The sequence below is a fragment of the Juglans microcarpa x Juglans regia genome, chromosome 5D (genome assembly GCF_004785595.1).
Source record: "Juglans microcarpa x Juglans regia isolate MS1-56 chromosome 5D, Jm3101_v1.0, whole genome shotgun sequence".
NCBI classification, from domain to species: Eukaryota; Viridiplantae; Streptophyta; class Magnoliopsida; order Fagales; family Juglandaceae; genus Juglans; species Juglans microcarpa x Juglans regia.
This window is the reverse complement of record NC_054602.1, coordinates 15,947,488-15,959,890: the sequence shown is the minus strand read 5'-3', so window position 1 is coordinate 15,959,890 and position 12,403 is coordinate 15,947,488.

Genomic DNA, 12,403 nt, shown 5'->3' with positions numbered 1-12,403 from the left:
GATCTTATGATCGATATGCGCAGTCAGCTGTGAGATCACCTCATCAACCCAAGCAGGCTGTGCATCTCCCACAGATGTACTCGGTGGCTGCTGACTACTACTCCCCACATGACCTGGCTCAGGCTGCGTCGGAGGAACTAGATCCTCTATAGGGGGTGGCTGATGTCCCCTAGCCTGTCCAATGCTACGTCGATGCGTGGTCATGTCGAGGGGGCTCATCTGATCTTTCACCCGCTCCTCTGGCTGAGTTGGCACTCCTTGTGCAAGTAAAAGCCGGCTGATCAGGACACCGTATGGGAGATTATCTGTGGAGACGATACTCGCCTCATAAAGGATCCTCCCAAAGATGTGAAGTGGCAAATCTATGGGATCTCCACGTGCCACTTGTATAAAAAACTATGCCCAAAGCTTACTAAATGTGGTTTTATGTGCCACAAGATCCACGTTTGTTGCAACAATAAGGTGCAACATGCAGAAGAAAGGCAGTAGATGCTTCTGGTTGAATGCGTTCTTCCTCTCGATCTACATGCGGTCCCTCCAGGTTAGGATGTAGAAATCCTCATCTCGGTCATCATCTCGAGCCTCGAGGCCAGTATCTTCAGCCTCTGATCGGTCTGCATCTCTGGCTAATGCTGGCTCAAATGGGTGGCCAATAGATGATGCAGAAGTGGCTACATCCTCACGGGATGTAGCGTGTGCAGATGTCTCAACTCCTCGATGAATCCCGAGGTGCTCGACGATGACATCTGGTGAAATATCAATAGAAACACTGTGTATAGTCACGAAGTGAGAGGATGTGTCCTGAGGCATGGCACACATCCCCATATAGAACTCCTGAACCATTGAGGGGTATACCTTCCCCCTCAATGTACAGATATTTCCCTAGCCTATATTGAGGAAAACATCTCTCAGGTTCGTCTGCTCCCAAATGAGTTCGTCAAACTCATTAATTAGGACCTCTCGCTCTACCATAACAGTACGAGCCCTGATACGAGCAGTATCCTGAGTGGCTCCTTCCCTCCCTCATTTCCTAGTATGCAGAGGATGAGCTATATCCTGAAAATAGAGAAAGAAAAAAATTATTTACATTGAGGTATTTTTTGTGTTAATTTTAAGCTGCTCTGCATTAACGTTCGAACATAGTAAAATATACGTTCGAACATTAAGATAAGACATTCGGACGTGTTACCTTTATGTTCGCAAGCAAAACACTTACGTCCGAACGTATAACATACACGTTCGAACATAAGCAGTAAATAAATATTGGCTGACGTATGTTCGGACGTTTATATTATACGTTCGAACGTATGTGTTTTACGTCTGAACGTAAATATGAACATCCAAACGTCCAAACGTTCGAATATAAATATTGTAAAGTTGTATGTTCGAACGTCTTGGTGAAACGTTCGAACGTAAATAGCAAATAAATTTAAACGACATACGTTCAAACGTGTATCTTATACATTCATAGTATTGTTTAACGTGCGAACGTAAAGAATTTACGTTCGAACGTTAAAGCTGAAATAAAGTTAAAAAAGTAGTACGTTCGGATGTATTTATTAAACGTGGACGTAAAATTTATGAAAAATAACGTCTGAATGTAAAAAATTAACGTTCGAAGGTATAAGCCTTAACGACTATGTAATTGAAACGTCATATATTCGAACGTCTTGGTGAAACGTTTGAACGTTATGAGACAGAATGTCTGAATCGACTCAGCCATTATTACAATCTCGAAAATTAATTTACAGCGTTCTAAATGCCGAAATGCCACCGTAGAAATGAAGTATACACTTCAAGAAACATTTCTACGGTAACTATTTGGCCAATGACAAGCTGTGGTGGCTGGAAAATAGAGTTGAAAATCCGGCCACCACTTATCCTTTTTAAACAAAACTCAATCCAAATCTTAAATAAAATACATGTTATTTGATTAAAAGATGAATGCCTACCTTTTAGTGACGGTTGTGGTGGAGTTTGACGACTGCGGCGACGGAGGAGAAGCGGCGTGCAACAGTCAGACGATGATAACGGTGAAAATGACATGGATGCCGTTCTGTTTCCACCTTATATACGCAAAACGTTTGAATGTAATTCTTAGTACGTTCGAACGTGTTTCGATTTATTTTTCTAAATATTAACTATACTATATTATATTATTAATATATGTTATATATTATAATGTTGTATATAGCATTATAATATATAATATTATACTATAATATATATAGTATATTATATATACTGTATTATATATATAGTACAGTATATATCTAATATTATATAATATAATATAGAATATAGTATATATATATATATATATGATCTATTATAAACTAATGAAATCAACATTAGAACCACATGCTCTTATTACTTGTCTAAAACAATATATTTTATTATTACAATCTAGTACCCAAAATTCTAGTGTACAATTTTCTAAATAATTTGATTGGAATCAAATTACTCTCCCTAATGAATGACAATTAGATTAATTGGTTTTTTTGAATTTGTGAGTGCTATTATATTTTTAAAGTTTAGCAATATGTTTATATATGTTATTGTGATTTTATACTTACTCTTGAAATAATTGTGATTATTGTTTGTGAATTTTGTGAATAGTTTGTGAGTTTATGGTGTTCATTGATGAATTAATATGTGTATAAATATTGTTGTGAGAATATTGTGAATATGTTGTGATATAGATTTAAAATATTGTGATTATTATTTTTGAATTTTTATTGAATATGTTTAACAAGAAAATTATAAGTTTATGATCTTAATTTAAGTAAAGATTAAAAACATTTAATATACAGATAATATGAAGTTTAATATTTAACATGGAGTAAGTATATATAATATATTCATACTAATTTAGTTAGAATATGATTATTATTCAAATTATAAGTATAGTGTAAATTATGTCTTAAAAAAAAATAAAAATATATAACTTAACTAAATATAAAGTATAATTCTTTTTTCATATAGAAGGAGATCAAAGACAGGACTGGCAATTGGATCAGTAAATAGCAAGGTGCATTTTTTTGGGGAGGATCGATCCATTTTGTTTTCAAAGTAACCTTCAAACATCCTCCATGATTGTGCATGTTACAAGTAATAAATATATAGAGGACCGACTAGCTAGCTAGCTTGGTGATCACGTTGTAGTTATGTACCTTCATTTGTTACATTTGTGGCTATGAAGTGGGTCGTACGTATCTTCAGACATCGAGATAGGTGTCCATTAAGTGGTAGACCCAGCCGTACCGCAACAGCTGATAGTCGTTGAAAGTCGGGAATATTTATGAACGGTATGGAACTGGGTTGGATGAAATTGAAAGTCATATATTTGGATGCAGTTGAAAGTCATACAAATTATGACCTTTCGATAATGTGATTCAAGAAAAATCATTACTATATAGTATTTATATAGTGCATTATATATATATAAGTTTTGTTGTTCGTTTTATTAATTATATATTATTGATTTATATATATGGTATAGTATATATACTATATTAATTATGTTTTTATTTATAAAGTATTATGCTATCATACTACATATATATATATATATAAAATATATATAGTATATATACTACACTATAATATAGTATATAATGCATAATTTATGGAGTAACAAAGAATATCTTGAACAACCAGGTTGTATGGAATAAGAAAATAGTGAGAAGAAGTTGGTATTTTTTTCAACTTAAAAAAAAAAAATTATAATGAAGAGAAATATTGTGAGTATCTAGAAAATAATAGGTATATATAACTATTATACTAAGGAATACTAACTATTGAATAAAAATTTATGCCCAACCATGATTTTTTAACGTTCGAACTTTAATAATGTATTCCCGCTATATTTTTTATATCTGTTAGGAAGGGTACGTTCGAACATTTCAATTATAACGTTCAAACATTAAAGTAAAAGTGCGGGAAATTTCCCGCTCAATTAAGATGATGATCTAAACGTTCGAACGTTTATACTGTACATTCGAATGTTAGTGACTGAAAATCACTAGAAAATTATAACGTTCGAACGCAAATTTCTGAACGTCCGAACGGTAGGAAATTAGTGCAGGAAATTTCCCGCTCAATTGTGGTAACTCTTTGATGTTAGGAAGGGTACGTTCGAACATTAAAGTAAAAGTGCGGAAAATTTTCTGCTCAATTAAGGTGATGATCTAAATGTTCGAACGTTTATACTGTACGTTCGAATGTTAGTGACTGAAAATCACTAGAAAATTATAATGTTCGAACGAAAATTTCTGAACGTTCGAACGTTAGGAAATTAGTGCGGGAAATTTCCCGCTCAATTATGGTAACTCTTTGATGATATGAATGTTCAGTGTGCAAGTTGTACGTTCGAACGTTAGTCGGTGAAAATCTATTTACGTTCGAACGACAAATTCCTTAACGTTCGAACATAAAAATAAAAAGTGCAGGAAATTTCCCGCTAGATTTCATGCCCTATCATACGAAGGGTATGTTCGAACGTTTATATAAAACATCCGAACGTTAATCGTGGAAAAATTATCATTTTTTCTTACGTTCGAACGTCATAGTAAAATTGGGCGGGATAATATAACATTTGAACGTCTCGTCTAATAATTTTAGACTTAATGAATTCACGCACGGGTGGAAGCGGCTCATTTCTGCTTCTCCCGTGCGCGACAGAGAGAGAGAGTTGAGAGAGAGTCTTCTGCAGGAGAGATAGAGAGGGGGTTGAGAGAGAGAGGGTTGAGTGAGAGAGAGTTGAGTGAGAGAGGGACGTGAATTAGGGAGAGAAAGAGTTAAAGTGAGAGTCCCGTTGAGTTTTGGTAAGAAAAAAATATTGAGTTTTTGTCTTTTTTTTTTTAATTTTATGATATTTGTATTGTGTTTTTGTTATATAATACAAAATAATAAATTAATGTTGTATTTTTTTGAAGGATTGATTGTTTTGGCAAGTTGGAAGTTTTTGATTTGTAAGAGGATATTGTTAGTGCTAGGTATATTTCTAAACTTTAGCAATATGTTTATACATTTTATGATTACTCTTGATTATTGTGATTATTGTTTGTATAGTTTGTGAATAGTTTGTGAGTTATTGTGAATATGTTGCGATATGGATTTGAAATATTGTGATTATTGTTTGTATAGTTTGAGAATAGTTTGTGAGTTATTGTGAATATGTTGTGATATGGATTTGAAATATTGTAATTATTATTTGTGAATTTTGTTTGAATATGTTAACATGTTTAAAAATATGTTGTCTTTAGGTTTCGTTAATACATGGTTATTGCTTACTCAAGTTTAGGATTATGTTTATACATATTGTTATCATTTTATGCTTACTCTTGAAATAATTATGATTATTATTTGTGAATTTTCTGTGAATATATGTTTATATGGTTAGAAATATATTGTGTTTAGTTTTTCGTATTTATGTGAATTTTTTACATAATAATTTTTTTTGTGTTTTTTAAATTTGTTCTTTGACAAGAAAATTATAAATTTAAGATTTTAATTTAAGTAAAGATTAAAAACATTTAATACACATTTAATATGAGATTTAATATCTAACATGTAATAAGTATATATAATATATTCATACTAATTTAGTTAGAATATGATTATTATTCTAATTATAACTATAGTATAACACTTGCTTTTAAAAAAAAGAAAAAAAAAGTATATAACTTAATTATATATAAAATATATATATACGTACAATAACTACAATTAATAATTACTTATTAAATATAAATAACTCACTCAATTAAAATTATATAATAACATTTGAAATTAAGTATAATAATTAAAATGATACTTTAAGAATGATAATAATTAAAATGTTATAATAATATCTGGAATTAAGTATAAGAATTAAAATAACTCTTTAAGAATTATAATAATTAATATTATATTATAACCTTTGAAATTAATTATACCAATTAAAATAACTCTTTAAGAATTATAATAATTAAAATTATATTATAACATTTGAAATTAAGTATAACAATTAAAATGATACTTTAAGAATGATAATAATTAAAATATTATAATAACATTTGGAATTAAGTATAACAATTAAAATAACTCTTTAAGAATGATAATAATTAATATTATATTATAACATTTGAAATTAAGTATAACAATTAAAATTATACTTTAAGAATGATAATAATTAAAATTATATTATAACCATTAAAATACTCTTCAATAAAAAAGTCTTGTACCTACCAAATAAGTAGAGTTGGAATAAATATACTTATTTATTATAAACTAAAGAGTAAGTAAATAAGGATCAAATAAATGCTTATATAAATATTATATATGTATTGTCTATATAAATAAATAACTCACTCAATTAAGTATAACAATTAAGATTATAATTGTGGAATGATAATAATTAAAAATATATAATAACCTTTAAAATTATATATAACAATTATATAATAACAACGAGGCAGAATGATCTTGAAGAAATGTCTATCAATTTGCTTGACTGTCATTGTTTCTCTAGCCTCGACTACTCTCTTCCGGTCTTGACAATTACTAATTGAGAGTTGTCAGGACTAGAGAGTCTATGACAGTTAAGCAATTAGACTAAAATATAAGCAGTTCTTCAAGATCAATCTCCCCCGAATCTACTCATGATACGAAACTTGCGAATATATTCTTCCATCTCTCTTTAGTTTAACAATATAACATGCAATACTATTTGTTTGACAATCTAGACACAGGACATGAAGATATTGTTTCTAGTGTTTTTTTATAGATGCGTATGACATTGCATAAATAACCTTAGACCCGTTTGAAAATTAGTGTACATTTATGTGTCCACTAATTCCTGAATTGTCCAGCGTGGACAGTTTGAAATTATATTATCTGTATTGCACATTTTTGTTACTGTTACTTTCCACGTTTAATATGAAGTTTCGGTGTCTTCCTCTACTGTTCTTCGGGTATACTGTTCATAGGGTCACAATCCCTCTATTTGAACATTTGTACTTGGAGAACTATGGGGAGGTGCTGCTAAAATTTCTACTAACGTGGAAAGTAGTAGAGTGATGAGATTTGTACAATATGGATAATATAATCTCGAATAGGATAAGACCAACTACCTTATAAAAAAAGTAACTTCGTATTGGAGCATGGAATGCATGTGAATTTTCTATGCACGTGTTATTAATAGATATATGCTTTTAGAAATGGATAAAACTTGGATGCGTCTGGGTGATAGACTTGGAAATGATTACATACCTTATGCGCGTGGCGTAAGAACCTTCATTGATTTTGCACGGGCCTCTGCTGATAGTCTTGGTTACATTAAGTGTCCATGTCGAGGGTGTAAAAATTTGTGTGCGATAGGGTTAGATGAAGTAGAAAGTCATATATTTGTGAATGGTATGGATTTGGGGTATACCCGATGGGTACTGCATGGTGAGCCATATGAACAGTCAGCAGATGTATTGGTCGATCATCACAATTATTTGCGAAACATGGATGATGATTGTGAGCAGGATGAGATGGAGAAGATTTTGGGAGACATTGGAGCGGGGATGTTTATGGATGAGGTTGACGACAATGCCTCAAGTGGCAGAGGGATTGATTGTGATAATTTCGCTTCAATGTGGGAAGATGCAAAGCGCGAGCTTTATCCAGGCTGCACAAAACATTCCAAAATATCGTTTATTGTTTAGTTGCTTCACATTAAGTCATTGTGCGAGATGTCGAAGAAAGCAATAAACATGGTATTGGACTTATTTAACGAGGTGCTTCCCGAAGGGTCTGCATTGCCCAAGAACTTTTATGAAGCGAAAATGTTGAGAAAGGGATTAGGATTTGAGTACAAGTCCATACATGCATGCAAGAATGAATGTGTTTTGTTCTGGAAGGAGAACGAGGAGAAACAAGCATGTCCTGTATGCGGAGAGTCAAGGTGGAATGGTAAGAAAATCGTGCCGATTAAGGTGTTGTGGTATTTTCCCTTGAAACCTAGGTTGCAAAGACTATATATGTGTAAGAAAACAGCTCATGATATGAGGTGGTACGAGGAAAAAAGAGTTAAGAATGATGCATATATGAGGCACCCAGCTGATTCACTTGCATGGCAGTCTTTCGATAATCAATATCCAGAGTTTGGGATAGAAGCTGGGAACGTGTGCCTGAGACTCACAACAGATGGATTCAACCCTTTTGGGAATATGAGTACAAGTTATAGCACTTGGCCTGTAGCATTGATTCCGTACAATCTTCCACCATGGAGGTGCATGAAGGCCCTAAACTTTTTGTTAACTTTACTCATCCCTGGCCCGAGATCACCTGGGAATGACATTGACATATTCATGCAGCCGTTGATTGAAGGGATGAAAGAGTTATGGGAAACAGGTGTTAGAACTTATGATGCATCCATGTCAAATCTTTTCAGATGCATGCTACGGTAATGTGGACCATAAATGATTTTCCCGCATATGGGAATCTTTCCAGCTGGAGTACGAAAGGGAAGTTAGCGTGTCTGACGTGTAATAAAGAAACTGCTAGTGAGTGGCTAAAATATTCTCAGAAGTTGTGTTTCATGGTTCATCGACGTTATCTACTAGCAAATCATGCATGGAGAAGAGAATGTTCTAAGTTTGATGGGAGAGTAGAGGATAGAATTGCACCAAAAGAGTTGTCTGGGGAAGAGATAGTGGAACAACTGCAACATGTTAAAGTGAACAATTTTGGCAAAAGTCGGGGAAAGAACAAGAGAAAAAGAGGCGCAGCAGAATTGAATTGGACAAGCGTAGTATTTTTTTTGACTTGCTGTATTGGTCGTTTTACATGTTGCGACAGAGTTTGGATATAATGCACATAGAGAAGAATATTTGTGATAATATACTGGGTACATTGATGAGTATTAACAAAAAGACAGAAGACACGATCAAGACGAGAAAAGATCTTGAGAGAATGAGAATTAAACATAATCTACATTTGCGGGTGGAAGGCAATAGGGTGGTCATGCCACATGCATGTTTATGATGACCAGGGAGGAGAGGATAGATTTTTGCAAATGGTTGCAAGGTGTGAAGTTGCCAGATGGTTATGCTTCAAATATTGGTAAATGTGTGAGTCCTGATGATTGGAAAATCAGTGGATTGAAAAATTATGACTTTCACGTATTTTTGTAGAAGTTATTACCTGTGGGAATTCGTGGGAAGATGACATCTAATGTACGTGTCGCCATATCTGAACTCTGTATGTTTTTTAAGGATTTGTGCACTCGGGTAGTAAATCGAGATGTGTTGTCGAAATTGGAAGAAGACATTGCTACTATACTATGTAAATTCGAGCAAATCTTTACACCATCATTTTTTGATGTCATAGTCCATTTAGTAATACATTTACGTGAGAGGTACTTTTGGGTGGACCAGTGCAGTTCCGTTGGATGTATCCAGTTAAAAGATATTTGGGTCGACTGAAGTGCACTACTGGGAATAAAGCCAGAGCTGAGGGTTCAATAGCAGAGGCCTATATACACGATAAATGGTTAACATTTTGCTCTCTATATCTTCGTGGTGTTGAGACAAGATTTAATCATCAAGAGTGAAATGCTGATCTTGCTGCTCCGCCTCCTCGTGAGCTATTAGTAATTTTCCAGAATGTACGACTCTTGGGTGCACAAACAGGTTACGATTTAATTGGCAGAGAGTTGGGTAAAGTTCTGTGGTATGTGCTAAATAATTGCCGAGAGATTGATGATTATCTCAGGTATGTCATTTCATGTTTCGAATAATTATAGTTTTCTTAAAATTAACTATAATTGTTATGCTCAAAATATACTTCTTTTGCAACATGTTATAACAGTAAGCACATGGACAAACTTAGAACGGAAGGTGTAGAAAATATAGAGGTAAGCCACGAGGAAGAATTTCCCGGATGGTTTGAAGAACGTGTCTGATCTAAAATTAAATATATGTTATATTTTAAAATTTTTAACTTTGGATAATGAAATAATAAATATATACTATTTCAATTTTTAGATTTTGGAACAACGTGCTCGTGATCCCGAATCAATTTCTTCTGAATTGTATGCATTGGCCTGTGGTCCTTCAAATAGAGCACTTTGATACACTGCATGCACGGTTCGAGGTTAGAGATTCCATACTCTGGACCGTGAATCTAATAGAAAGACTCAAAACTGTGGTGTGTTGGTCGAGGGGAGTCATGGAACAGATGATATTGACTATTATGGTGTCATACGTGATATTATCGTATTGAAATATCTGGGTGGGTCTGTAACATATATCTTTAAATGTGATTGGTGGGATCTACGCGGTGGTCGGGTTTTGATACATCGGGATAATCACTTTACGAGTGTCAATACTGCATCTAAATGGTACGAAGATGATCCATTTGTATTGGCTTGTCAAGCTACTCAAGTCTATTACTTGATTGATCTAATGAAAAGTGCTGATGAAGATAGTGGAGATATAACTTGGCGAGTCGAACAAAAATTTGTCCCTCAAAATATATATGAAGCAGGAACGAGTACAGATTATGAGAATAGTGGAGATGAAGATCATGACACTCTGATTGTAGAGGCATACCAGGAAGATGGAAAGGGTATTAACTTGTTTGTTGACCTTAGTGCACTCGAGTTGCTCCCCTTGTGTAGAGATGATGTCCCATCCATCTCTCGACCTGTCTGTATTAAATGATCATTCAATTCAAGTAAGTGAGGAGGAAGAAGAGGAAGAGTCAGAATATGAAGACGAATCAGAATCCGGACAGGAGGTGGATAAGGAAAATGAAGAAGAGGTGCATGATGATGATGAAGATGTTATTGATAGAGATTCTGAAACAAGCATGGAAAATTCATCCGAAGATGAAGAAGAAAAGTACTAAATATTTAATTCATATAGGTGACTATAAAATATCTTGAATTTTCATAATTTCTTCTAATTACTTTCCTTTGATATAATTAATTATTTTCAAGAATGTCGCCGAAACGACAACGAAGAAATGTGCCTCCGCCAAGTCCAAGTCCTGAACCCATTGAGGACTTCCCACTCGAGGAATCTGTTCTTGAAGATCAAGTTAACACAAAAGAGAACAACAGCCAGTCGACACCTACCAGTAAGGAAAAATTGTCGTTGATAATTAATCATATAGTTAATACTTTTGTCTCAATAACTATATAATTTATAATTATACTATCTATTATCATGTAGTTGACGCATCTGCACGTCGCGGTCGTGGCTATACACGTGGTATCTCTCTTGAAAAAAATAGAAGGCACGGAAAATTGAAGATCACAATTCCTGATAATTCCACTGGAGGAGTGGATAACAGTGCAGCAGTGCTTTCCTCCTATATTGGCATAGTAGTTCGAGCTTATGCTCCATTTTATGTGCGCTCATGGCGAGATGTTCCGAATGAGATTAAGGAGCATATTTGAAGTGGTGTGCTGGTGAGTTTACTTTGAGAGTACATTTTTTTACCTAGATTAGTATATCATATTTTTGACCTGATTTCCTTATTAGGATGAATTCAACTTTAACTTTGGCCGTAGTGAGGATTTGAGAACCGTGAATGAGTTGATGGCTACACTATTCCTATGTTATAAAGGACAATGTCATGACTACTTCAATAAGTTTGAGACGTTAGAAGAGGCTGCGCAGTCTCCTTTTCAGCAGATGAAGTTAGATGATTGGAGAAAGTGTTGTGATCTTTTCGCATCTCCAGATTATCAGGTATTTTACATTTATATCTTTTAATTATTTATATTCATATTCGTTCCATAGATTATATGTATACATATTACAATTAACATTCTTAAAATATTTTGTAGCACTTGAGTTCTACAAATGCACAGAATAGATCCGCTTTGACTGTCCACCATCATGCCGGTTCAAGGTCATTCCATCGTCTTGCTGAAAAAATAGTAATTAAAAAATTATAGAATTCATTTATTTTCCTGATATTCATTTATTTAAGTATTAACATTATATTTTTAAAATTTCTAATGTCGCTTTGTTAGAAACGTGATGATCCGGAGAACTTTTCCCTCATTCATGTCTATGCTGCTGCTCACACTATTGAGTATAGTGAGTGGATGGATCCTGTCGCTGCAGATAATTATGTAAGCAGTGTTAATTTTGTTAAATAAATTATTTATGTAACATTTGAATAATTAATTTTTTATTTCTATTTCTTTTAATACATTACTAATTATTTACGATCATTACCTTTTAAATTGCAGGCAAAAATGATGGAGATGCAGTCGACTTCTGGGGAATCCTCTCCTAGTGACATAGACATATTCACGCAAGTGCTCGGGCTGCAGTCTAGTATGGCAAGAGGTTTGGGACGATCTATCAAGCATAGATATTCGTCCTTCTCAACCTCATCGGCTTCACTAATTAAT